General features: G+C 31.3%; 4 long non-coding RNA genes across 5 annotated transcripts; 3 read left to right on the top strand and 1 right to left on the bottom strand.

Moving 5' to 3' along the window:
- Positions 1 to 528: 528 nt before the first annotated feature.
- On the top strand, positions 529 to 4985 carry LOC134238390 (uncharacterized). 2 transcript variants are annotated; one of them, XR_009986000.1, is made up of 4 exons: positions 529 to 1007; positions 3174 to 3263; positions 4223 to 4393; positions 4637 to 4985. It is a non-coding gene; the product is annotated as an uncharacterized LOC134238390 (long non-coding RNA). The 2 variants fall into 2 exon arrangements; XR_009985999.1 differs by having other exon boundaries at positions 3174 to 3266.
- Positions 4329 to 5996, bottom strand: LOC134238389 (uncharacterized). The gene is made up of 3 exons (XR_009985998.1): positions 5887 to 5996; positions 4666 to 4879; positions 4329 to 4453 (listed from the first exon to the last, which is right to left on the bottom strand). It is a non-coding gene; the product is annotated as an uncharacterized LOC134238389 (long non-coding RNA).
- Positions 5997 to 6391: 395 nt separating this feature from the next.
- LOC134238388 (uncharacterized) lies at positions 6392 to 8259 on the top strand. The gene is made up of 2 exons (XR_009985997.1): positions 6392 to 6904; positions 7022 to 8259. It is a non-coding gene; the product is annotated as an uncharacterized LOC134238388 (long non-coding RNA).
- Positions 8260 to 10697: 2438 nt separating this feature from the next.
- On the top strand, positions 10698 to 11423 carry LOC134238387 (uncharacterized). Its single transcript, XR_009985996.1, has 3 exons — positions 10698 to 10810; positions 11000 to 11067; positions 11313 to 11423. It is a non-coding gene; the product is annotated as an uncharacterized LOC134238387 (long non-coding RNA).
- Positions 11424 to 14347: the final 2924 nt, after the last annotated feature.

Genomic DNA, 14347 nt, shown 5'->3' with positions numbered 1-14347 from the left:
CTCCCAGTAAAAGTTTTCCCGCAAAAAATCAGGGTGTTGCATGCATTGTGCATGCCGAGGCTGAAGGTAGCGGGAAAGCATCGTTGAGTATCCTAACTGGAACGATGGCTAATTAATTAAGCCAGGTGATTTATACAATATTTAAAATATTTCGACATCTAATATACAGGTACATAAGGACTTTTGTTTAAAACTGGTTAAATCCCAAAAAGGATTAACCAGACTGGCAAAGGACAATGTCTGAAATTATGTTTTTACCATGAACATATGAAATGGCAGGCTCTTTTGGTTGCTATCTAACAAAGATAATTGGTGAATGGTAAATTTTAAGGTATTTAAAGCATTTGTCAAAGTCGAGGGAGGTGGTCAACAGTATTGGTATTAATAAGTCACTTTTTCCTTCCTTGTTTTTATGTATGGTGCTATGTCCACTCCTGGAAGTACTCTAAAGGTTTTGTTAATGTAATCCTAAGTCTTGAGGGGATAGAAAAAATTGTGGTGGACAGGTTAACTAATATATACCTACTATATTATAGTCTGTCCCACGACCGGAACGTCACTACTTTTTGCAAAATATCTCAAAATAAATAAATACCTTGGACTTCAACCTATATCCGATTGGTAGATTGATTTTTTTCCAAACTTCCTGCATTTATCCGAACCCTCGAGGTCAACCAGTGTATACACACGGCGGCAAATTCAAAGTCTACGGGGATTTAACATGGTAAACTCGTCCATTAACGTCTAGGTTACGGGGCCGGGAACCAGTTTTTGAAGGGAGTAGTCGGCCTTGGCAAAATAAATTTCCGAAAAATATTTAAAAATTAAAGGAATTAATTTAAATTGCTTTCATTGATAATACAACTTTCACTTTGAATTAAAATTAATTTTAACAGCAATTAACAAGTTTAATTATTAACTTCGAGAAAATAGTCCGAATCTAACGAAGTACAACTTGTGGAGAATGGATGTTGACATGATGATGCAAGCTCGCCAGTGTTTAAAACGTAAGTTGTTTATTATTTCTATGGTATTTTTGCGCTTTTGTTGTTTTACTAGCTCATGTACACACAAGAAAGAAGTGTCTACAAATGGTAAGAGTGTATTAATTTCAAAACGCGTGATATTGATGACATTAGATACAACGATTTCAGCTAGGCCCTATTTGTATTTGGTAAGTGCTCATGGTTATTGTGCCCTGTAACGGTCTGTATGAAAGCCCATGTGTGAAAAAATTCTATGATTATAATAGAACAAGAAGATGGTTAAACAAGTAGGTGAAAAATTACCAAAAAGAAAGACACAGCTGATTATCATAGCAGTTAACTAAAGTTTATTTCTACTTGCATTTTCAATTTATAACATTCCATGTACATGCATTTGGTACATATATAACAAGCTATAGATCTAAAGAACATTTTTAATTTTACATTTATGTGTAGTATCAACACCCTAGAAGCATCAAAACAGAGTTTTCAATAGATAACACATTCTAATTATTTTTCAAAACTTTATTTATAATATTAAAATATGTGCATGTATTTTTTAAATCAAATCTTTGTCAATTAAACAGGATTGAGTTCTAATGGTGATTTATGTACATGCATGCATTTTGATGAATTAATTAGCAGAACCAGACATAAAGTAGATGAATATGCATGTTACCTGGCTGTTTCAGGAAACCATTTTCTTGACCTTGCAGTTTAAATGATGATGAGAAAGTAATTTAAACACTATTCATGAAAGGAAAACAGAAAGAACATGTCTGTATAATTTGATCAGCATAGAAAGTTAAGATAGGCTGAATCGTTTCCTCTGAATCTGAGTACAGACTTGTAAATATGTACATATAACACCAGAGACAAATTCCCATCAATACTGTCATGTACATACTATATAAGTTCAAATTCTCAGCCAGGTCTTCTTTAAAAAAAGTTTGATTGCCCTGTCCCAACCAACTGGCTAATGACACATTTTTTTTTTTGTAATCTCCAGGAATCATTTTTTTTGGGGGGGGGGGGGGGGGGGGAATAAATTAATAAAATTTATATTAAATTTTCTGAGAATAATTTTCTCACCTACCAGCCAACCTAATCCTGAGTTGGGAGAGGGCAAGTGAACGCTATTTTCAAGCTGCACATAGCCTCAACATCATCATTTCTCTGTAAAGTCCTATACTGCTTAAATGTGAACTTAATTTGAAAATTTCCATTTCCTTAACTCTAGAAGATTATCATCTAAGTAATTGTTTTAAAAAACTGCAGGCCATGATTAATAAATTATTTTTGTTTGATATACTCTGACACACATTTTTCAAGGAGGGTAGGTATAGGTAGCTTTTTTTGGCTTAATAGTATTGATCAAAGTGATATTAAAGTGTCATTAAAAAATTGCAGACTCATAAATTTATTAATGTTTAACAGTATAACAGTTTTCAATACACACTAGATAACTATAGACAGGTGAAATATTAATCATTAAAAAATTTTAACTAAAAGCATCCAAGAGAATTCAGAAATCATATACCACAGTTTTAAAATGAAACAGTCTCTATTTCTGTTTAATGAAACTAAATTAAAAAAAAAATTCAAGTTGCTTATAAAATTGTTTAGGCATTTTGATGGGTCAGTCGGAGTACATCAAACAAAACATTTTATCCTTATTTGCTAGTATTTGTATAGCATGGTTGACTTGACCTTTGACCTACTTTACAAAGAAATACCCCATTCAATTTAAATTAACTTAAGACTTTTGAGTGGTGGTGTTGATAAATTAACATTTATTCATGTTTATTAACTTATAATACTGTTCTTTGAAATTGTATGATATTCAGAAACCACACAAACTGATATCTTAAACATTACGAGATTACATTGGGATTGGGTCCCCCAAAGTTGATCAAGCAATGTGACAATTGCTTTGAAACGCATATTAACACGTTAAATGATAAAATTAATAATTGTTTATAATGATTTCAACTAAATTATTCAGTTGAGGGTTGCATACTGTATATGCCAGTAGCATAAAAATAGCTGGCCACTCATAGATTTAGATACATCTTGATAAAGAAGCTAAAAGCAAGTGACACATTTGTTCCTTAAATTGGAACACTCTAGTTTATGATGAAATTGATGTCCTGTTATACACTTTTATGACACTTTCTCTTCTTTCAGCAATATGAAGCTTGATTTAGACACTGCAATATAAGGAGAGAGGCAGACCAAAAACCTTTGGCTAAAGCAAAGATAATATGCATAACATAAGTAGTAAGTCTATATACTATAAAATTCAAGATATTCAAAACATCCTGTCTCTTTTAAATACAGTGGAGCCTCATTTATCCGCCCGCTTTGTTTTATGGTCAATTTGTCCGGATATGTGAAGCATCCACATATCTGAATTATCTGCTAAACAAGAAAAAAATTAAACATTAAAAAATTTTGTTCTGATGAAAATCATCCGGATACTGAAGCATCCAGTAATCTGGTGTTTGGATATCTGAAGGTCCACTGTACATGTATTGAGAATGAATTTTTGACGCTCTGAGCACCTGATGTCTATTACAATTTTCCCTCTAATCTTTCAATTGTATATTATTCTCTTAGTATCCTTATATTTCTTCCCATGAACCACTGGGACAGAAAAGCTGAAACTTATGTGGAAGCATCCTGGGAGAGAGTAGATTCAAAATTGTTCAAATTATGACCCTGGGGGTAGGTCGGGGCCACAATAGGGAACCAAACTTTAAAATTGAAGTACTCAGTATATATTAAGAAAATTCTATAAAAAATTTCTTCTAGGGAATTACTGGGAAAGCAAAGCTGAAACTTATGCAAAATCATTGTGGGATAGTGTAGATTTTATATTGTACAATTTATGACCCTGGGGGTAGGTTGGGGTCAGAAAAGGTATAACAAGGGGTTAATCTTGTAAAGAACTGCATGGTCAAAGCTATTCAGGTAAGCAATGTGGCCCATGTGCCTCTTGTAATATTTTTGTGTGAATTAAATGATTTTGCAATATATGTGATAGTCATCATATTTTACAGGATATTTGAGAAAATATTAACTTCAAATCTGTGTAAAATCACCTTTAATAATGCACAATCTCACCATTTGAAAGAATAAACAAACCTTGATCAAAAATATATTAATGAATGAAGCATAGAATATTTGATTATACATGTACTTTTATTACTAACTTACAAAATGATGTTTTATAGGTTACATAATTCACAAGAGTGCAAAGTTATGATGACCATGCAGAGACAAGATACCATAACAAAGACATGCATGAAGAAGGATGTTCACTCAATTTTTCAGAATAATGTGTCAGATTGAAAGTCATCTTATGTTGGACAAAACAATCAGGACGTTCATCTGGATCACAGCTAGTAAGTAGTTATTTGAATGAAAAAGATTTTACTCTTCCTACGTATACTTCAGATTGGAACCTGAAATGAGAATTAATCAAGTATATGTATTTTTAATAAGTAAACAATTCATGTTACTTAATATGATGAACATGATCTGAATTTTTAATGTATCTTTAAATTTCACTTTGCCCAAATTTATAAGTATTTTTTATGCACTGAATCTTATGACAAATTAAAATGTTTTATCATCAATTTTTTCAGGCACAAATTAAAGTATTGACAAAGATTACCTGGTAGTCTGCAAATGGAGTGATCATTGGATGAGCCAGACAACACTATTTTCCTCAGAAATTTTAGGATAGAGACTAGTCACTTGATCTCCATCTTCATTCATAGATGACTGATGTCGACATTTTCTCACTTCTGTTTCATGTCTTTACTACAAGTCATGGACTCCACACTCCAGCATCAGTGGGCGCTTGACTTTTATAAACATTTATTCCTCTGAAATTCATATAATATCCTTTAATATAGGACATATATAACAAATTATTTATTTTGTTAAATATTTTTAAATTTTACTTAATTAATAAAACAATGAAAACAGCTAGTTCATACAAACTGGTTTATCCTGTAATCTAAAACTGTTTTATGTTTGAAGTAATTTATAAATTTACTGTTAAGATACTTAAGGATCCCCAGACAGGAAGGATAACTCTTTAATTTACAATTTAATTCATAGTCTCAAAATGAAGCTTGAAATTTCAATCTTTTCGTGCAACAATTTTCATTTTATCATGATAATATTTATAACTTCTCAATGTCCTTTAAGGTTGTTTGAAGTTCTCAGAAAGGTCTTATAAAAAGTCCCAATTTATAGTTTTAACTTGTTAAGTAAAACTAGGATAAATAGCAAAGTCAAAATTTGTTTTATCCATATAAGGAATTCATTATATTTACATAGCTGGGGATCCCAGAAAACTTCGCTGTATCCATGAACTCGCAATATCCATGTTCGTTCTAAACATTCAAGTGTTATTGACACAGTAAAAGTATTTCAAAATTACTTTGCCTATTTTATACAGTTATAATAAAATAATTCCAAAGTATTTTCCAATTTAAAAACAGTTTTCTCAATATTCTAGCACAAATAAATAATAATAAAGATTTTAGTCTGAATTTATTTCTTAAATATAAATTTTATTCTTAATACATACAAATTAAACAGACTGAAATGATTTGAAATAAGAGGGCAAGCTGGGACCGCCCCTTGACAACAGGCCGAGACAGAGATATCTCAGCCCTGAGGACGAGACAGCCCTACTTCCCATTTGCTGTCTCGCCTAGTCTAAACAGGGCTGATACACTACTAGGTATATGATATAGGCGAATTAGGAATATACATGTTTGTGTATTGGGAAATTGTCAATGAATAAACATACTTTGAAAATTTACAAAAAAAATTTGTTGGGACTGAAAACCAAACTCAAGACATCTGCATTATTTCATACCTTGTAAAATATATCTGCGGGTACTTATGGCTTAAGTTAATATATGTAATGTACACAGCCATGTTTGTGCTTTTCCATCTTGTGTCTTCACCAGGTAGCTATTCAGTATCCTACAATAAAATATTTGTTCTGATAAATCATAAAATTTAATCTGTTAAATTGTTTTAGGGAAAAAATTATTTAAAAAATCCACAATTCTTCACACTTGCGTTATGTACTTTAATTTTGTGTGTATAGGAATATTTTAATTTTTGGTATTCTGTTATATTTGTGGGAAACAAAAATGTATATCCTGGGTCTGAATTTACCTAACACTGATATTACAGGAAGTTTTGGAAGGGCAAGGTCAAAATTCATTGGTGACGTAGTTTGATGCAGACAACAAATGTTGTCTTGCACTGGGATTTTAAAATAAAATATCAACAAAGGATTTATGTGTTTAAAGCGTTGGATGTATAGAAGGTTTCTTTGCTGGTAGCTATAGTTGAATAAATTGGTCTAAGGCCTCACCAATAAAATTTCTTGTTCGTCGGACCCGCGCGCTCGTATTTTAGAGAAACGTAAAAAATAATATTATTTTTAAATATCCCGCTTCCGGAAATTTTCGTTCCAATTCCCGCCCCATTTTTCATTTTATTTTAAATACTCGGTCATGTTTGCGTTTGGAATTGAGATGAAAACTTCACATTTCGTCAAAAAACAAGACAACATTGATCGATTTGCAAGTGAAAAGACACTTGCAACTGTTGACACTCTGATGTTTTGACTATTGAATTAATATGACAGTATATGTCGTTAAAAATCGGCGCAAACAGGTGATTGGGGTGAAACTATCTGCATTTAGCTCCAATGATGCACAATTTTAAAGCATGCTTTTAGAGATACGACAAGGTAACAAGTAAACCTTATAACTCCATCGTGACCGTGGTGTACTGTGAGGATTGGATAGAGCATATCTGTTATGTTTAGGCAGATAAGCCCATCATAGACATACATCAAATTCTGGAGATGCCTAAATGTAAGTGTAAGGTATTAACAGTATTAAGATTAGTAAAAGATGCAAATATAAATTTTTTTAAATAAGTATGTATATTGTATTAAAAACTTTTTACAAGTTGCATTTATTTTATTTTAGGTAGACTTCTTTGGGATGTTGAGTGTTGAAGCAACTAGTTCCATCAAGAATGGGTGGTTTTTCCTGAATTTCTACAGTGAAAATAACTGGACTAAAACAACGAGAACTGTTCATATAGTCCGACTTATATCAGTCATTCAAGAAGGTCTTCAGTTAAACGGTCAACCATATACTGATAGTGCATGAAAATTATAGGTAGATGATATTTCCATGAAGCAGTATAGAATCGTTTCCATCTCAGGCAATTAACAGATTTCAGGTTTACATGTACTAATTCCAAGCTGTTGTGGATCAACCAGAAGAAATTAAAGTATCCATCGTCCTAAATGATCTGCCGAAGTAGCTTCCTATAATTGGCATAATATTTAAACATCTTTGGTACTTTATTTAAAAATATATATCAGTCAACTCTTGAGAATAGAAAAAAAGTCTTGATTTTAATGATATTTTCTCATTTTATAACTGAAGTTCAACCTTATTCTTTTGGGCTCTCTGCCAATTATATTTCATTATATATTTGTGAATTACAATATGTATTATAATAATAACTTATCACTGCTGCCATAACTTGTCGATGGTTCTACAATGTCTGATTTTTTATTATGTGAATTAAAATTTGGGGCCATGTTAAGCTTCTGATATAGTGCATAAATATAGGAAAATAATAATGAATTGGCCACTTTTATGTGAATGTACATAGTCTTGATCACATCATATTTTGTTATTACTGTTTTCAAACATACATGTAAAAGATGGAGGTAACAAACACTTTTTAAAAGTTATAAATCTCATAAATGTACATATAGTAAACAAAGCAAATCTTGTACAGGGCAAAAACATGGTCCCCTGATAACACCAAAGGTTTGGGGTGCATAGGAGAGTTAATATTCATTATTATTAGGAGGTTTATTTAAAGAATTTTGTACCTTTATGAAATAAATGTAATTAAAGTGAGAAACCATAGTAACAGTATTGTTATGACTGATTTGTTTATGTACAAATATGGAATATTGAATTCTTACATGATGAGGGGAATTGGAAAAGATTTCATAGTGATTTACTCTAGAAATGTTAAGGAAAACAAAAAATATATAATCGCTCGCTCCGTTATTTTACTTCACCGCCTGGAAATTATGTTGATTGAAAATAATAATATTATAATTATCAAATCGCTCGCTCGCCCCAATTTTTAGGGGTCAGTTGTCCGAAGAACAAGAAATTTTATTGGTGTGGCCTAAGGCTTATTTCACACCTTAAACTATTTTTTGTACATGATTAATTACAAATCAAACTTGAAATATGTAAGAAAGCATAGTTTCCACTTTTAGGCAAAAATTACAGACATTCAAGATGCTTTAACAATGAGTCCAGCTAGGATACTTGGAGGGTTATTCTCGATAATCAGTGAGGTGCTATACAATGAAATGAAGATATATGAAGATGTAAAAAAAATACTCAAGTTCTAAAGTCCATTGAAATTATACAAATTGGGAGCAGAGCAAACATTTTAAATCATTATATAGAAATAGGATTAGGTGCCATGGAGCAGTAAGTATCCCATGTTGACCTGTCACACCCATGTGTTATGCCTTGATTATCATTATTTGGGGCAAATAGAAAAATCCAAAGGCAATATAATATGAAAATAATGGCTTAGTAATTTGTATAAAAAACATAGTCAAATTTCATTTAAGGAATAACTGTCTTATTTTTCGAATTCATGAAGTGATCAATGGATTGGCTTGTGTGATAATTTGCATAAACGCCGAAGGCGTTTATGCATAAAATTATCACACAAGCCAATCCATTGATCATCTTCATGAATTTGAAAAATTTGACAGTTATTCCTTATATTTACATGCTTTGATTCCGCCAATCCATGGGCTCCAAGCCTGCTTCTCTCTAGGTGTTGTCCCGCCCTGCACGTGGTTTTTTTGGAACTGCGCCAAAGGACATTCATGAGGAAATCAATTACATTTACATTTGGTAATTTTATCTCAGACAAAGACATTGGAAATGTAAATATCAAGATATAAATGGTATTTGCTGACAAATTAAGTCAATTTGTATCATCATAGACTTAGTACTTGAGAAATGTTGACTTTTATTAAATAAGACTTGATATTGTTGTATGATCAACTTATTTGTAAATTACTTGCTAGAACAGTAGTGTCAACTGTACATGTTAGATTTTGTTTGTATGTTGAGCATACTTTTGCATACTGTATCAATTGAGATATAAACTCCATAATATGCAGGTGGTAATGCGATATTTTCAATCCCTCAACGAAAAAGGGAATCTAGCGTCAAAGAAAATTAAGAGACTTTAAATCACAAGATAAGTTGAGTTTCTTTGAATGGAAAAGTGTGTGAGAAGGTAAAATGATAAATCTAAAAAAAAAATGTGAATGGCAGAAAAAAAATAGTATTAAAGCAAAAAAAAAAAAACATTATTTGTTAGAACCAATGTAAGGTGAGGGTGAATATCAAAGTAGCTGCAGAACTGTAGCTCTCTGCTTGAGAAAATTCGGACAGATAAAGCAGAGAGCTACAGAACCAAGCACTGTATAAAAATTAGATGTACGCCCACAATTTTTTGTCGCTACTTTAATAGGTATTTATTTCATGTAGTCTTATACTAGTCTAAGCTTTCTCTGGCTTTTAGAATGGTATCCTTTAAAGCCATATATGGCGTATGTACAATGAAAACTATTAGACTAAAATTATAAGAACTTATTATTTGTATCATTACTTTATATAAAGATAGAACTTTTCCGTAAATTAGAAAATCTAAGTCAATTATTGCGTTATAAAGTTATCACAATTTAATTTGGATTCTTGGAATTTTCTCCGACTCGGAAGAAAATACAAAAGATTTAAATAACACATTACAGAGAAGATAAAATCATATTATTAGATGAAACGAGGTGTTCTCCGTGTTCAGAATTGTATGAAAAGCTTTAATTTAAATGTATCAACTATATTTCTTTACTTAATTTTGTATTTTTCAAAAATATATTTTTTTGATCAGTTACGCCATATATGGCTTTAATAATTCATATCTTTTTCATCATTATTAACTTAGAAATATTCCAAAACAAGTTGCACTGGGACAGAAATATGTAGACAAAATATCACCTCGCTCTGTGATTCGGTTGCACTATGACCCCCAAATAATGAACACATTTTTTTTCAATAGGTTCATCAAAGAAAGATATGTGCAAATGTAAATATTTATAATGATGTAATATTTTTAAAAACATGGTAATTTTATCAAGATTCTTATACAAAAGAAAATGAATAAATTTAAGGACTTGTCAAATTTTTTTAAGGAAAATAACAATGGAGTTAGAACCAATTGGAAGTCACAAAAATTCATCCCCAAAGAAATGTCTCTCCCACTCTATGCAGAAACATGGAGGGAATGGGAATATATGTAGGAAAGGAAGAAATTGAAGTGAATATGAATATACACAATGAAGTATATTTAATTTATTTTTTTTCATTTTTACAATTCAAATGACACATAATATGAATTTTCTTTTCTATGTGATGTATCTCGATCTCTTAAGATGTTCCATATTTTGAATTTCGATTATATATGATTGACCTGGATTAACACTCAATGATTTACAAACTGATCAGCAAGATTTATTATCTGAAGTTTGTTTTCTGCAGGTGAAAATGAAAAAAAATACTGCTCACAAGTTCAATGTTTTTGCTCTACATCATACGCAATTACCATTACTGAGACTGAGGCAGGGAGATATTCCACGCAGGCAAAGTCATGTATGTAATTAATTTTTTTTATTTTACGCAGGAACAATTGTCGTACAAGTGCATTCTTTTTTTTTTCTTTTATAACAATTACTATTGATTTACTGAATGATATGGTTTATTATCCATGTCAAATAAACAAGGTGCATTATTATTTTTTAGAGAAAGACCTGAGTAACTGCTTTTCCCCTTTCATTGTAGGTGGCATGGTTTAAAAAGCATTAATTGCTCTCGAGGAGGAATCAATGATGTATTATTGCTCGTAGCACGTGAGTCACCAAATGAAACTCCAATGTTTTGCCTACATGTGTTTTTATCAATACTTCTTGTGTATAATCAACATGCTGTCTTGAGTGAAATCATTGGTTATTTCACACTGTGATAAAAATGCTGAGGAAAAAAAAGGATTAAATTTTGTTTCTGATTTACATAACTGCTTGAATTTAGATAAAGAAATTATTTAGCAAGTGTAGAAGAGAAAAAAATTGAGTACCGCTGATGTGCTTTTTCGCAGAAATGGACACCTGTCATGTGACCTGAGTGATCTGAAGATTGACCAATGGCTGCAACTGCTGAATTTCAAGGGAGATCACCTGTGATGGCTAGCAGTGTTTGTCAAACAATCACAGTAAGTTAATTTGCTGTAGGTTCATTGTGTCCATGATGAAATGCTTTTAAAATACAACTGAGTGAAGAAAAAGATAATAAAAGTTGATCTCAAGAAAATGAGGAAATAGCCATATTTAAGCCTCAGAGTGATGGATTATGAAACAGACTTATTTGATATAAGTCAAATTTAATTGCCATTAAAGTGTTTAATAATTTTTGAATCGGTTTCTAAATTTGCAGAAAACAATACTTTTGAGTAACGTCAAATATTGAAAATTATTTTAAGTTTGCTTGCTTGAGGTCTACCACGTTTTTGTGCAAGCGCACAACATAAAAAAATTGACTTGCGCTAATTTTTTAGTTTCAAGTGAATCATGGCATTTTCTCCAATGTTGATAAACTAAACAGTTTATGTGCAGTAGTGCATAGAGAAACTGGGTATCAAATTGGAGTTTGATATTTGAATTTCAAGCCAGGAAGGTCTGTTACGCTGTGAAAAAAATCAGGATTACTCATGGACGTAGTGCGCGATAAATTATTTATCACATACACTGTAAAGCGTGTCATTCAGTTTTTCTCAGTTTCCAGAATGTGTTGTATGGGAATTCATGATCTTTTCTGATAGAATCTAAGTTTCATATAAAAGTTAGTGTTAAAGTTTGATAAAAGTTGCATCATCTTTTAAAGGCGTTTGAAGAGAGTTGGGAATTTCTGGAACAACACCTTGAACTCCCTGAATGTGGGAAATTCTGCACGTTAGCATGCTATAGTGATTGTTTCTCATTCACAGTGATTTGAAATTTTGATGATTGATTTATCAGCAAGGATTTTTGTCAGGGGTTATGAAGGATTAGTATTACATATGTGTAAAAAAAAAAAAAGTAAATATGATAAATCTAATATTCAAAATTAACAGATTTTCTGCTATCTTACAGAACATTATATTTGGTCTTAATTGTTGTCAAAGTGAAAATGATTTTGCATCAAAAATAAATTACATGTAATTGTACATTAATTTTCTGCCAGATAAACTAATATGTGAATTATCATTTACTCCCCCACCAACTACTATCAAATATGAAGCAATTAGAAGCAGTTCAAACCCCAAACACATGAAAAAACTAAAACAATTTTTTTCTTAGAAAATGACAAAACATTGTCAAGACCCAAACAAATATTTGATATTTTCACTATCTGAGTAATATTAAATAAGTAGTAGTTTGTAAGGATTGGATTTGGAAGAAAATGTTTTTACTGGTCCTGTCACTTGGGGTCAGTAATTTTCCCTTGATTACTGACAAGAGGATTTACAGAGGAATTGAGGAGAAATATTGATAAACTGTTTGAGCTAAGAATTTGGTTGAGGAAAGTTAATGAAACCTCCACTCATTGCCATGCATAGTCTGTCATTGCTTGATGTGATGAAACGACAACTGTTTGAAAATGAGACTGGTGATAGGAAGTTGATATAGGAACTGTTCATAGATTGGGAATGTCAACCAATTTCTTGTTTTCATTGATTACATTTGCCTTCATTCTCTGTTATGCTGTGCACTTTTATTTCTTTGTATTTTAATTTTCACCGATCTGGCTTGAGATTTTATCAATCTTTTCTTTTTTGTCTGAAGCACGTGTATCTGTGAAAAAAGATTAAAATCTTGCGAGTCAAATTGATTAAGGTGAAAAAGCTAAATGTCAGTTAGGGGAGGTTCTGTTAGTTTAAACTCAAATTTTCTTCTTTGCTGATCAATCAAAAGAAAGCAGGTAGAATTAACTTGTTGGTATTTTGTTTTGTTTCAACAAATTCAATAGCTCAAAAACAGAAGTCTGCACTCTGAGAAGGTTTCTTCCAATGAGACTTCTCAAAAAATATTTTAGTTCATGTAATTGTGTTTGTGTTTGAGACTGCATAATAATTATTACATAAAAAATTATAATGCTAATTAATTGTTTACATGTATAAGCTTGAAAATATAAATTAGTACAGACCAGTTATATTTTTTGTTTGTTGAAAATGAATATAAGATCGAACATAAACTCGTTAATTTAATTTGTGAATGATTGAAAAATAAAATTATTCAAAGGATTATAACTGGATTACAAATAATTAACACACGGTACTTCCTTATTTTGATGTAAAGAAACAAACACCTATTGTTGACAAAGGGTTTGTTATCGACTTATCCCTGCGCTGCGCTCTTGTTATCAATCGGAGCTTCAGGCAATATACAACATATTTTTGTATTGATCTTTTCTTTTCTTGGGAAAAAAAATTGTCATCAGCAATATGCATGTCCCCATCAATGGGCATGTAGGAAAGAATTATAGGCTGGCCTGGGGGGAATATTGTGTAATTATAACTAGGTCTTCCTACTTGCTTGTAATTAGAACAAGATTGCAGATTGAAGGAAGTTTGTGAAATAATTTTGAAGTTTGCATTATAATGTTGAAAGATTTTTTTCACCAGGACAAAATTTATTGTAGTTATAAGCAGTACATAATTCCTATAAATAACTACTTTAATGCTAATTCAAGATTTTGAAAGAAAAATTACTATTTAAATTTTGCATTTTAAAAAAACTCAATTAAGTAACAAAAATACCTATATAATTATTTATTTTTATGCAAAACTGTCAAAAGATTACAAGCGATTTAAAACTTCATTTGAATTAATGCTCTCCCTCCCCCTTCCCTCCCAAAAATGCAATAAAAGGTATGTGGAGCTCTCAAGGGGTTGATAATCTTAGGGTTAAAGGTGTACTTTTATTGAGCTGTAAGTATGCAAGCTTATATAATTAGGGGTTATATTATTGGTATACATGTACATGTATAGAATCAGTAGATCTCTTGCCTCTGCCAGAGAGAAAAATTAATAAATGGCCATGCATATCTCACGCAACAAATTGTCTCAAAGCAACTGAAACTATAGTGAAACATTTG

Source organism: Saccostrea cucullata, unplaced genomic scaffold (genome assembly GCF_032062105.1).
Source record: "Saccostrea cucullata isolate Sc308-1 unplaced genomic scaffold, CSIRO_AGI_Scuc_v1 ctg3317, whole genome shotgun sequence".
In the NCBI taxonomy this organism is placed as follows: domain Eukaryota; kingdom Metazoa; phylum Mollusca; class Bivalvia; order Ostreida; family Ostreidae; genus Saccostrea; species Saccostrea cuccullata.
Note: the sequence above shows the minus strand (reverse complement) of the source record. Positions and strands in the feature narration are given on the sequence as shown.